The sequence below is a fragment of the Triticum aestivum genome, chromosome 4D (genome assembly GCF_018294505.1).
Source record: "Triticum aestivum cultivar Chinese Spring chromosome 4D, IWGSC CS RefSeq v2.1, whole genome shotgun sequence".
NCBI classification, from domain to species: domain Eukaryota; kingdom Viridiplantae; phylum Streptophyta; class Magnoliopsida; order Poales; family Poaceae; genus Triticum; species Triticum aestivum.
Window position 1 is genome coordinate 390315645 of NC_057805.1, and position 14263 is coordinate 390329907.

The window sequence follows — 14263 nt, forward strand, 5'->3', positions numbered from 1 at the left end:
GACGTTAAATAGGGCACCGTCTAAATCCTTTGAGACGACACCGTATGAACTATGGTTTGGCAAGAAACCTAAGCTGACGTTTCTTAAAGGTTGGGGATGCAGCACTTATGTCAGAAGGCTTTAGCCTGATAAGCTCGAACCCAAATCAGAGAAGTGTGTCTTCATAGGATACCCTAAAGAAACTATTGGGTACACCTTCTACCACAGATCCGAAGGCAAGATCTTTGTTGCCAAGAATGCATCCTTTCTAGAGAAGGAGTTTCTCTCGAAAGAAGTGAGTGGGAGGAAAGTAGAACTTGATGAGGTAATTGTACCTTCTCTCGAATTGGAAAGTAGCACATAAGAGAAAACCGTTCCCATGATCCGTACACCAACTAGAGAGGAAGCTAATGATCATGATCATGAAACTTCGGATCAAGTTACTTCTAGACCTCGTAGGTCGAATAGAGCACATTCCGCACCAGAGTGGTACAGTAATCCTATCCTGGAAGTCCTGTTGTTAGACCATGGCAAACCTACAAACTATGAAGAAGCTATGATGAGCCCAGATTCTGATAAATGGCTTGAGGCCATGAAATCTGAGAGAGGATCCATGTATGAGATAAAGTATGGACTTTGGTGGACTTGCCCGATGATCTTCAATCCATTGAGAATAAATGGATCTTCAAGAAGAAGACATACGCTGATGGTAATGTCACTATCTACAAAGCTCGACTTGTCGCAAAAGGTTTTTGACAAGTTCAAGGGGTTGACTACGATGAGACTTTCTCACCCGTAGCGATGCTTAAGTCTGTCCGAATCATGTTAGTGATTGCCACAGTTTATAATTATGAAATCTGGCAAATGGAAGTCAAAACTGCATTCCTTAATGGATTTCTTAAACAAGAATTGAATATGATGCAACCAGAAGGTTTTGTCGACCCTAAAGGTGCTAACAAAGTGTGCAAGCTCCAGCGGTCCATCTATGGACTAGTGCAAACATCTCGGAGTTGGAATATACGCTCTGATGAGGTGATCAAGGCATATGGTTTTATACAGACTTACAGTGAAACCTGCATTTACAAGAAAGTGAGTGGGAGCTCTGTAGCATTTTTTATATTGTATGTGGATGACATATTGTTGATTGGAAATGATATAGAATTTCTAGATGTCATAAAAGGATACTTGAATAAAATAATTCAATGGAAGTCCTCGGTGAAGCTACTTATATATATTGGGCATCAAGATCTATAGGGATAGATTGAGACGCTTAATAGGAATTTCACAAAGCACATACCTTGACAAAGTTTTGAAGAAGTTCAAAATGGATCATCAAAGAAAGGATTCTTGCTAGTATTGCAAGGTGTGAAGTTGAGTAAGACTCAAAGCCCGACCAAGGCAGAAGAAAGAGAGAGAATTAAAGTCATTCCCTATGCCTCGGCCATAGGTTCTACAAAGTATGCCTTGCTGTGTACCAGAACTATTGTGTGCCTTGCCATGAGTTTGGCAAGGGGGTACAATAGTGATCCAGGAGTGGATCACTGGACAGCGGTCTAAATTATCCTTAGTTACCTAAGGGAACTAAGGAAATGTTTCTCGGTTATGGAAGTGATAAAAAGTTCGTCGTAAAGGGTTACGTCGATGCAAGCTTTGACACTTATCCGGATGACTATGAGTCTCAATCTGGATACGTATTGAACGTGGGAGCAATTAGCTAGAGTACGTAGCTCCATGCAGAGCTTTGTAGACATAGAAATTTGCAAAGTACACACGGATCTGAATGTTGCAGACCCATTGACTAAAACCTCTCTCACAAGCAAAACATGATCACACCTTTTGGGTGTTAATCACATGGCGATGTGAACTAGATTATTGACTCTAGTAAACTCTTTGGGTGCTAATCACATGATGATATGAACTAGATTATTGACTCTAGTGCAAGTGGGAGGCTGATGGAAATATGCCCTAGAGGCAATAATAAAATGGTTATTATTATATTTCCTTAATCATGATAAAGGTTTATTATTCATGCTAGAATTGTATTGACCGGAAACTTAAATACATGTGTGGATACATAAACAAATACCGTGTCCCTAGTAATCCTCTACTAGACTAGCTCGTTGATCAAGAGGTGGTTAAGGTTTTCTAACCATAGACATGTGTTGTCACTTGATAACAGAATCACATCATTAGGAGAATGATGTGATGGACAAGACCCATCTGTTAGCTTAGCATATGATCGTTCAGTTTACTGTTATTGCTTTCTGATACATCTCCGTCGTATCTTTAATTTTTGATTGTTTCATGCCGATATTATACAACTTTCACATATTTTGGCAACTTTTTATATGATTTATTGGACTAACCTATTGATTCAGTGCCCAGTGCCAGTTCCTGTTTGTTGCATGTTTTTTGTTTCGCAGAATATCCATATCAAACGAAGTCCAAATGCGATAAATTTTTTACGGAGATTTTTTTGGAATATATGTGATTTTTGGGACTTGGAATAACCGCAAACGGGGGCCCACAGTGACCCCAACCCACCAGGGCGCGCCGGGAACCCCCTGGCGCGCCCAGGTGTCTTATGTACTCCTTGAAATTCAGCTGGGGCCCTTCTTCTGGTGCAAGAAATATAATTATGGAAAAATCATGTAGTAATTTCAGCGCAATCGGAGTTACGGATCTCCGAGTATTTAAGAAACGGTGAAGGGCCAAATCTCTGGAACGAGAAACAGAAGAGAACAGAGAGGGAGATCCAATCTCGAAGGGGCTCCTGCCCCTTCGTCTCCATGGAGGCCATGGACCAGAGGGGGAACTCTCCTCCCATCTAGGAGGGAGGCCAAGGAAGAAGAAGGAGGGGGGCTCTCTCCCAGTGGCGCCGGAGTGCCGCCGGGGCTAGGATTGTGACGACGATCTACATCAACAATCTTGCTACCATCAACACCAACTCTCTCCCCCTCTATGCAGCGGTGTAACACCTCTTCCCGTTGCTGTAATCTCTACTTAAACATGGTGCCCAACTCCATATATTATTTCCCAATGATATTTGGCTATCCTATGATGTTTGAGTAGATCTGTTTTGTCCTGTGGGTTAATCGTGATCTTGGTTGGTATAATTGTATATTTTACTTATGGTGCTGTCCTATGGTGCCCTCTGCCTCGCGCAAACGTGAGGGGTGCCCCCTGTAGGGTGTTACAATACATTCATGATTTTCTTATGGTGGGTTGCGAGAGTGACAGAAGCTTAAACCTTAGTAGGTTTGTTGTTGCTGTCGGCGTTCTGGGAACGGGAGTCCCCAGACTTGCCTGCCCGCGGACCATGGCGTGGCTCTCCCAGCGCCCCGTACGACCCATCTTCACCAGCAAGCATTCAAGACCCTCGCGAGGCGGACGACACAAGACCTCCTCGGGAGCGGCCTCATCAGGCTGGCTCGCAAGGGGCGGAGAGATCAAGGCAAGGCGAACCTCGCGAGGTTCCTACAACGTCAGCCATGACGACCAAGGCCAGGCGGGCGCCAGCGTGCACAGTGTCCTCGCTTCCTCTTTGGTGCTAAGGAGGCAAGCGCAGGCGATGAGTACCGAGGCATCAGGCAAAGGTTTCCATATCGGTGCAACGAGACCAAGACCAGTAGGATGGAGGACGGAGGTCACCGTGGAGCCCAAGACGGCGTCATGACCAGAGCCTTTGGCAGGCGAAGACCACCTTTAGTCAGGATAGCTTGTACTAGCTGTCCCCTTTCAAATTGGCCGTTGTTGGCTCCCTTCCCGCTCAATATTTGGGGAGAGGACCAGGGCCTCTATAAATAGGACTAGCCACCACAGTAGGAGGCAACTGAGCTAGAACCGATTGAGATCATCCTCACACCACCAAGCACAAGAACACCTCACCTCAGGAGGCTGTTCTTCCCCTTGTACTGTTCATCCACAGCCCGAGAGGCAATCCACCACCACCACACTTGAGTAGGGTATTACACCACAACGGTGGCCCAAACCAGTATAAACCTCGTGTCTCTTGTGTTGTGAGTTTGTCTAGCTAGCCTTCGAGATCGCGGTGAGGGTGAGGGCGTGGTTTGGTAGGAGGAAATCTTCGTGCGCATCCCAGTGTTCGAACCTCAAGGGTTTTGCCGGAACCCGAAATCCGACCTTTGGCGCGCCAGGTAGGGGTGCGCCAGAGCTTTCCTTCCGCCAGTTGATCCGCCGACACTCCGCGACTCGAGGACCAACGCCGACCGCTGGGAAGCTTGGCCGGCCCGGGCGGCGCCGCCTGCCCAAGAAGACGTCAACCCCGCGCCCCAGGCAGCCCGCGCACCGCCAAATGCTGCGGGGCGCGGGCGGCGCAGTCACACACTGCCTGCCCTCACTCCACGACAAGTGAGGGCAGTCGCAAGGGCCTCAAGCCACGCCGCGGCCACGACGCCGCACACCCGACGGGAACAAGCGAACATGCGGGTCGCGCTCACGGTGGCACGGGAGTTGCTGCACTGCCGGTTGATGGAGACCGGCTGGGATGCGTTGCTGGAGCGCGTCGCCGAGCTCCTGGACATCACGGCCTCGGGAGCACCGCCCTTCTGCTCCCTGCTTACACCTCAGGCTGCGGCCGGATCGCATGGTGGGCCTCGCCGCGCCCGCATGCCCCCGGGCGCACCCGTGGGCTTCATCAACACCGGCGCGACTAACGGCACTGAACGCCCAATCACACCCGCACCACCTCCAATGGGCGCGGGCACGAGCGTTTCCACCTATGGCCCCGGCGGGATGCCGCCCTACCACCCTCAGGGCGGCACGCTGGGCCGGGCAACATGGAGCGTGGGGCACTACGGCGAGGTCTTCGAGGTGACTGCCTCGGAGGCCTACGTGCCCGGCATGGTGGACCAGGAGTACACACTGGAAGACGACCCTGGCTCGTTCCTCGGGCCAGGCTGGGAGGAGGAGGCGCCAGAACCTGAGACCTTCCAGGAGCCTCCCGGGAGCCCCGCCAACCGCGCCCGCGACAACAACTACAGAGTACCACTAATTTCTTAGGAGCAAGCTTACGCTAACCATGGGTCGCAGGAGGGTTAGGTCAAAGAAGCGGATGGCGGCCCCAGCTCGGCAGCTTCCCTTCCGCCAAGAGGAGCGCACTGGGGGCTGCAGGAGAGGGGTCGGGAGCAAGGCCCCTCCCCGCGGCGCACGGAGCAGGGAGTCCCCCGGAGGTAGGCCCTCTGCCGGGAAGGCGCAGGAGAGCCTTCCCCCCGGCAGAGGACCCGTGGTCGCCGAGGGTGCCGCTGGCATCTCCTTTTCCCCTTGGTGACGTCTGGTTTCCGGTCGCCCCCAACGGTGGTCGAGGGCGGCGCAAGGCGGGGCCCTCATCTGGCAATATGAAGTAAGGCTCACGCCTGTGAAGGTCTTCGCTCGTGACACTCTCACGTAATAATGAGTGGGGCTGTACACGCCCCGGAGTCTCAGGAGCGCCGTCCTCGGGCCTCTGGGGCTCCCTCCCACGTCCTAGTGGCAGCACTTAGCTCCGCGCTGGTGAGAAGACAGCAGACTAGACTAGGCGCCGGACGCGGCCATTTGCTTTTTAACCTCTTTGCTGTAGCCCTGCTTTCTGGCCTTGGATTTAAGTTTGAAGTTGAATTTTCATTGGAATGCGCGGGGGGTATCTTTTCTTGTTCGCGCGGTTTCTTGCAACCTGGTTCCTCACCTTAATTTGAAAGTCGTGCTTGTTGCCTCCCTTCGCGAGCTCCTCGCGAGCGGGGGCTGGACGAGGCACACACGCGCCACGCGCATGTCCTGCAACGGCTGGTACTTGCTCCTCGCGAGGCCCACTCGGGCGGATCGGCAAAAGCTCATGGCCTCACAAGCCAGTGTGGAACCCGCCCCGACAAAGGTAAACCACAACGGTAAGCTCGCGGCAGGACTCACGGGTTCGCAAAAGTGCATCCCTAGCTCAGCCCAAAGAATAGAAGCAACAATCTGTTTACAAGAGGGTCTTCCCCCCTCCCAAAATGCTCTCACAACTTCCAGGGCTGCGCCCGAGATTTTGTGTGCATGGTAAGCAGCAGGGAAGCACAGGTTCAATCGGACATGTCACTCACTGCGTCCCCCGGGTCGCCTTCAGATGCGTCGCTGTTGCCATCGCTGGCATCATCATCACCTTCGCCGGCGCCGCCCACACCATCGTCGACCACGTCGCCTTCATCCGCCGCGACCACCACCGCGTTGTCATCAGAAGCAAAGGCCCTGACCAGCGCGTCCACGTTGTCCTCCACCCATCGCGGTAGGTCGCCCCGGATGGCCACGGGAACGGGAGCAATGGCGGCGTCACAATCGAAGTCTGGGTAGGTGTTTTGGAGATGGCTGAAGACGCGGGAGAATGTGCGCCCGAGCAGGCCGCGGCTCCTCTCTTCAACAAGCTGGCGAGCCCTCTCGGAGCAATTCTCTAGGCGTGTCACCATGTCAGTGATGAAGCGGAGGTGGCTGGCATAGTCATTCGCGTGGGGATGAGGAGCGTTTTCGTTGCATATGAAGCCCAGCGCCGTGTTGGCCCTATTCCTGAGGTCTTGGAGCTTGGGGGCGTGCACGCGCTCCAGCGTCCGCCGTTGAAGCACTTCCTCCCTGTTCTGCTGCGCGACGGACTCGGCATTGGCGACACGCTGCTGAAGAGAAAGCAGCTCGGCGCGGGCGGAGGCCAGCTCGGCCTGCGTCGAGGTCAGGCCGGCCGCGGCGGCCTTCTCGCGTTGCTCCACCTCAGCCAACTCTGTTCTGAGGGCAGTAGTCTGGCCCACGGCTTCGGCCTCCACAAGCTCCAGCTTCAGGTCGTACCTGCCGACAAGATCCGCGCGCGCCTTGGCCACCCTGCGGTCGACCTCCTTCTAGATCCTCGCCTCGTGCGCATTAGCGGCATCCTCCGCTTGGACGATCTGGCGCTCCCTCGTCTCCAACCTCTCAAGCTCAAGGCTGCGCTCCATGGCTTCTAGTGCCATCGCCTCCTCGCGCTTCAGGATCTCTTCCTCCTCGACAGGTGTCCCCCTCATCGACGCAAGGGTGGCTTGGCGCGCCTCCACCTGCTGCTCCAAGGGGGCGCTCTAGGCTTGGAGCTCCCATGCGCGTTTCTCTGCGATCTCACGGGGCGGTCAGCCTCCCGGGCTTCTTCCAAGGCTCGAGAGCAGGCCTCACGCGAGGTCACGAGGGATGCCTCGGCCTTCGCATTGTCAAGCTTGCACTGGTGGCGCCTGAGGTTGATGGCCACCTTCAGTTTATGACGCTCCTCCACCAGCCGAAGGCCCTCGGCCTTGAGGCGCGCATCTACATCCACAAGCTCTCCGCCGAGCCGGCTCATCGCGGCCATTGCCTCCTGAAAAAGCTCATGACAGACGACACTCCGTTCATGTGCTAATTTAAGAATGCTGCCGACCTCGTCCTCCGCCGCAGGGGTTGCCGATGGGGTCTGAAGCGGCTCACCCCCTCTCAGCAGGAGGCTGCCCAGTCGCCGGCCAGGCCTCGCGAGGGACCCAGATGGGCGGAAACCTGCTGCTCGAAGGAGAGCCCAGGATCGAAGCCATCCAGCTGCCGTCCACCATCAGAGGAGGAGCCCTTGGCACGCTGGTCGCACCCCAAGCAAGGCCACGAAGGAGAGACGGCAAGGGCGCGGGCTCGAGGTGCCTTGCAGGCAGGCTTGCTTCTCTAGCTGACCCCTCGCCAGGGGCGGCGTGCAGGCTTGGGGCGCTCAAGGCTAGCGGGGGAGACAAGGCGAGAGGAGGCTGCTTCTCGGGAGACTCTACGGCCTTGGCAGAAGGGACCCTGAAGAGCCACCGTCAGGAAGGGAAGCAACACTCGAGGAACTACAAAGATAAGGTACTTACTCGTCTATGGCGAAGTACTTCCTATGTTTCAATGGCCGGACGGTGCCACTGCTGCAGCTTGGAGACTCCTTCCTCTTGTGGAGCACCGCGAAGTCCACGCGAAACCGGCCCAAGCGTTGGACGTGGCGACCAGTGCGGGGAGCGACTCGATAGGCACCGAAGGAGGCGAGGTGCCAGGTTGGGAAGAGCTATCGGGCTCCGCCTCGCGGTGACCTGCCGAGGCCTCAGGAGCTTCGACCTCAGGAGCAGCGGACTGCGTCGCCCCTTCAACTGTTGCCCCAGCGCGAGAATCAGGGGTTCCCGAAGATGACGCCTCAGGAACCTCAGGCGGCATCGACACCTCGACGCCAGCACCTCCGGCCTCCAGCGGTGCTCGCCCCCCTGCATCCACCCCGGGGTGAGTTTGGCGCTGGTGGCAGGGAGGGGGACCACGGAGACAGGGTTCTCGCGAGGCCCTTCAAGGCCAGCAGGACGCAACCCCCACTTGTCGAAAGGGGTCATTTGCTCCAAAAATTCCACCTTGTTCAAGCAGCGGTGCAAGAGGCAACTCTTCTCCGGCATGTCATCTGGCAACGGGACGCCCGTTGGGACCTTGAGCACCATTCGCCGCGCCTTAAGGGGGAGCCCGGACTCCTGAAGTCTCATGCGGTCCTTGCTGCTGAGCAAGGCCCACATCGGCCGAGAATGGCGCTGAAGCGGTGCTACTCGGCGCCGGATGAAGTCCTTCACGACCATTGGCGCAGTCATGCCAAGATCCTTCAGCCTCTTAAGCCGGAGCCAGACAAAGACAAGGCATGAGTCAACGAGCTTCTCGTAGTGCCAACCGGAGTTGGGAATGGCGGGTGCCGACGGAGAAGAGGGCAGGGGGCTGGACACTCCGACATCAACGAACACCCATCGTGTCTAAAACCCGCTCATGGACGGCGGAAGCTCGAAGTCAATCCCCGAGCCGGCCGTCGCCGCCACGGCGTGGAAGCTCAGGTATCCCGAGCTCTGCTGGGGATCAATGAGGTGCAATGAGAAGAAGTTGCGGAAGGGCCACGGAAGGAGCAATGCCCACCATGGCCTCGCAAAAAAAGGCGAAGACGGCGAGAAGGGTCACAGATTGGGGGTCAAGGTGCAGCATGTGGATCTGATAATGGGAAAGCGCGGAGTTGAAGATGGCGGAGAAGGGAGGAACTAGGCCAGCCCATAGGGCGTCGATGAAGAATGGGACCTCGGTGGCTGTCCTGTCGACACAAGCTCGAGACGCCGGCCAGGCCACCGTCTCTCCCCACTCGTTGAAGCCGGTGGCGAGCGCGGGGTGCACTTTGTCCATGGCCTCCCGGTTGAGCACCAGCGACCGGCCGACAGCAGGTTCAATGGCCAGAGGTGGTTCGGCGGAGGACAGGGGCTTCTTCCCTTTCTCCGTTCGATCCGGCGCCATGGCCGTGGGAAGGACTGAGCTCATATTAGATTGGGAGAAGAGGCCGAGCTTCGAGGAAGCGGAAGAATTGGGGGAGTGCGCCGCAACAACGGGAAGGAAACCGTGTAGACCACGGTGGCCGCCTAGCCAGGTGGATATCAGGGCTGCGCGCGCAAGTGAAGATGCCCACGTCCAATCAATCGCCACGTGTTGACCAAGGCCGCAGGCTATTGGGGCCCGCAGCGCTCCGCACTTGCCCTTTGGCTTCGCCTCGAAGCCAAGCCCGAGCGTGCCTTGGGCCCAGGGGCTACTGTCGGCGTTCTGGGAACGGGGGTCCCCAGACTTGCCTGCCTACGGCCCACGACGTGGCTCTCCCAGCGGCCCCGTACGGCCCATCTTCACCAGCAAGCATTCAAGACCCTCGCGAGGGGCCAAGCCTCGCGAGGCGGATGACACAAGACCTCCTTGGGAGCGGCCTCACCAGGCTGGCTCGCGAGGGGCGGAGAGATCAAGGCAAGGCGAACCTCGCGAGGTTCCGACAACGTCAGCCATGACGACCAAGGCCAGGCGGGCGCCAGCGTGCACAGTGTCCTCGCTTCCTCTTTGGTGCTAAGGAGGCAAGCGTAGGCGATGAGTACCGAGGCATCAGGCAAAGGTTTCCATATCGGTGCAACGAGACCAAGACCAGCAGGACAGCAGGACGGAGGTCACCGTGGAGCCCAAGACGGTGTCACGACCAGAGCCTTTGGCAGGCGAAGACCACCTTTAGTCAGGATAGCTTGTACTAGCTGTCCCCTTTCAAATTGGCCGTTGTTGGCTCCCTTCCCGCTCAATATTTGGGGAGAGGACCAGTGCCTCTATAAATAGGACTAGCCACCACAGTAGGAGGCAACTGAGCTAGAACCGATTGAGATCATCCTCACACCACCAAGCACAAGAACACCTCACCTCAGGAGGTTGTTCTTCCCCTTGTACTGTTCATCCACAGCCTGAGAGGCAATCCACCACCACCACACTTGAGTAGGGTATTACACCACAGCGGTGGCCCAAACCAGTATAAACCTCGTGTCTCTTGTGTTGTGAGTTCGTCTAGCTAGCCTGCGAGATCGCGGTGAGGGTGAGGGCGTGGTTTGGTAGGAGGAAATCTTCGTGTGCACCCCAGTGTTCGAACCTCAAGGGTTTTGCCGGAACCCAAAATCCGACAGTTGCGTATGGGATAAAGAGGACTTGATACTTAATGCCATGGTTGGGTTTCATGACCTTAATGATCTTTAGTAGTTGCGGATGCTTGCTAGGGGTCCAACCATAAGTGCATATGATCCAAGTAGAGAAGGTATGTTAGCTCATGCCTCTCCCTCATATAAAATTACAAGTATGATTACCGGTACTTGTTATCGATTGCCTAGGGACAAATGACTTTCTTGTTGACAAAAGCTATCCACTTTTACTATCTTGCAATTTATTCGTAGTTTTATTCTTGCAAAGTACTCATAGTTTTATTCTTGCAAAATAGTTTCATACTTGTTTTAGGTAAAGCAAACGTTAAAGTGTGCGTAGAGTTGTATCGGTGGTCGATAGAACTTGAGGGAATATTTGTTCTGCCTTTAGCTCCCCATTGGGTTTGACACTCTTATTTATCGAACAAGGCTACAAACGATCCCCTATACTTGTGGGTTATCAAGACCTTTTTCTGGCGCCGTTGCTGGGGAGCAATAGCGTGGGGTGAATATTCTCGTGTGTGCTTGTTTGCTTTATCACTAAGTAGTTTTTATTTTCTGTTCTAAGTTGTTCTCTATCTTTAGTTATGGATACGGAACACGAAACACCAAAAAAATTTAGTGGTACTTGCTACTCATGGAGATGGAGAACCTCCTAAAACCCTCGATGCTCGTTATGTGAAAAATATTATGCACTACTTTGATAATTCTGAGAAAACCCCATTCAACTTGATAATGGGAGTAATGTTGGATCAATGTGAATACTTTAGGGATTATCGCTTGACTCAAAAAGGAAAACTTTTATGGGATCAAATTGATATGTTGCATTGGTATGCTTGGAATTTATGCCAGAGATATGATTATACTTGTTGCTCTAGGATTAATTCTCAACACCTTCCCTTTTCATGCAAATTTAATGATAATGAAACCTCGGCTTCTTATGCCAATGGTAGATATGATTATTATGATGTGGAACGAATAGAAGAATTTGTTGCTTTTAAGGGTGCTTATGAAATTGAATCTTTGTTTTGTATGAAGCTTTTGATGATGATGTTTATAGACCTGAAAATTTTGCCATCCTTAAATATTGCTATGCTAATAATAAATATAATTCCGATATTGATGAATTTATTGAGAAAATCTCCGCTGTTCGAGAAGAGACTAATATTTTGCAGGAATCTATGGAAGGAATTGATGAAACTGTGAGCTCATTGGATGAAAAAGATGATGAGGAGAGCGAAGAACAAAAGGAGGAAGAGCGGATTAGCTACCCGTGCCCACCTTCTAATGAGAGTAACTCTTCAACTCATACATTGTTTAATTTCCCTTCCTGCTTACTGAAGGATGAATGTTATGATAATTGCTATGATCCCGTTGATTCTTTTGAAATACCCCTTTTTGATGAACTTGATGCTTGCTATGCTTGTGGTCAAGATGCCAATATGAATTATGCTTATGGAGATGAACTTGCTATAGTTCATTATGTTAAGAATGATATTATTGCTATTGCACCCACACATGACAATCCTATTATCTTTTTGAATTCTCCAATCTATACTATATCGGAGAAGTTTGCACTTATTGAGGATTACATTGATGGGTTGCCTTTTACCGTTGCACACGATGATTTTGATGAATATAATATGCATGTGCTTGCTGCTCCTACTTGAAATTATTATGAGAGAGGAACTATATCTCCACCTCTTTATGTTTCCAACACGATAAAATTGCAAGAAAATGCTTATGCTATGTATTGGCCTTTGCTTGATGTGCATGAATTGTTCTTGTATGACATGCCAATGCATAGGAAGAGAGTTAGACTTCGTCATTGCATGATATATGTTTCTTTGTGCTCACTACTAAATGCCAAATCATTGTTAATTAAAATTGGCTTTGATATACCTTGGGATCCGGGTGGATTCATCACTTGAGCACTTTATGCCTAGCTTAATGGCTTTAAAGAAAGCGCTGCCAGGGAGACAACCCAGAAGTTTTAGAGAGTCATTTATTTCTGTTGAGTGCTTTTATAAAGTTTAAAAACAAAAAAAATATAGAGGGGAACTTAAAACTTCACAAAAGGAAAAGTGAAAGTGAGAGGGACGAGCATTGTCAAAGTGGGAGCTAGCCTTGAACTTTGTTCATGCCCATGGAAACTTTGTGAATCTTAATTACAGAAACTTTTCAACAAAAATAATTATCCCCTTGTACAAATCCATTGTATTGTAAAATTATTGTGCCAAGATTTGCCTTTAGGATGATTAGATTGTGTGTTGGTATGTGTGGTGCAAAAACAGAAACTTTGGCTGTAGTGCGTGAATTTACATTTTTTTACTGGAACTTCAAAAGCTTCTGAAACTTTTTGCACAGTCTTTCTATACAATTTTTTTTATTTTTTCCTAGTTGTTCAGAATTTTTGGAGTACCAGAAGTATGGTAGATGTTCGGATTGCTACCGACTATCCTGTTTAAGACAGATTCTGTTTTTGATGCATTGTTTTGCTTGTTTTGATGAAACTATCGATTCTATCGGTGGTATAAGCCATGGAAAAGTTATAATACAGTAGCTACAATGCAAAAACAAAATATGAATTGGTTTGCAACAATACTTAGAGTAGTGATTTGCTTTATTATCCTAACGGATCTTACCGAGCTTTCTGTTGAGTTTTGTGTGGATGAAGTGTGTCGGTGCAACAAACCCTGGGTCTGTTGCCCAACTGTGCACAGGCACAAGATCAAGATTGAAGAACCAGCTTAAGTCGGAGATTGAAGAACCAAGAGATTTGAAGAACCAACATGCAGCCCAGAGAGACCAACATCGAGCGAGAGGAGCAAGATATCGGCAAGAGAAGGGCCTCCCTTGCCAGGCAGGCAAGCCCGGCAAGGGGCGAGGCCACCACTAGAAGCAAGCAATCAAGGCTCCCCGAAAGAGCCTACCGGGGCTCGCGGGGGCAGGACCACCACACCAACCACTCAAACATGACTCACGTTGTCAATAAGTGCGGTGTCAAGCCGCAAGATGATTAAGTGGCAGCCATTCGCCACATGGCAGCCATTTCCTACAGAAGAAACCCGCAGATGACACCCGTCCTGCGACATGTCAAGAGAACAAATGCGGAGCTGGCAAGATAGCCCGGCAGGCCTTGCCGGGCAACCAGTGATGTGACACTAAGCGGGGCATTTAATGCACCCTGTCAGCCTACAGAGTTAGGTATGATAGCACTCTTTGCTATCATACAAGTGGATAATGACCACTTTGCCATTGTGGTGACCCCTTAATCTATAAAAGGAGGGCCATGGCACTCATAGGAAGGGTTGGAAAGTTGATAAATCCAAGCCACCATACGCATGTAGTCACTGCGGCCCTGAGGCAAACCCTGCCGTGCAAGTGTACTACGTGTCACCACATTCATTCCATCATCAATCCACCAAAGCAGGAGTAGGGTCTTACTCCTCGCGGCGGCCTGAACCTGGTAAATTTCTTGTGTGCTCTCTGCCGTGCTGCCGCACGCCGATATGCTCTTTGTGCAACGCGACGTCCCCCGCCGAACTAGCAAGGGGCCACCCGGTCCCATAGGTGGTCGCGGATATCCCGCGACATCTTTGGCACGCCAGGTAGGGGGCTTGCTTGCGCGAACCTGAAAGCGTGCGCAACGCGTCATCTTCATCTTTGACGACGCCATCGACCATGGCACCTAAGAAGAAGAAGTCCGGCCCTTCGGCCCATCCGTCCACTTCGAAGGCTCCGCCGCCCATGGCCTCTAGTGCCTCGGAGGATGCGGGGGCGAGCGAGGATGTGAACGCTGCTAGGGGCGTGGTTGG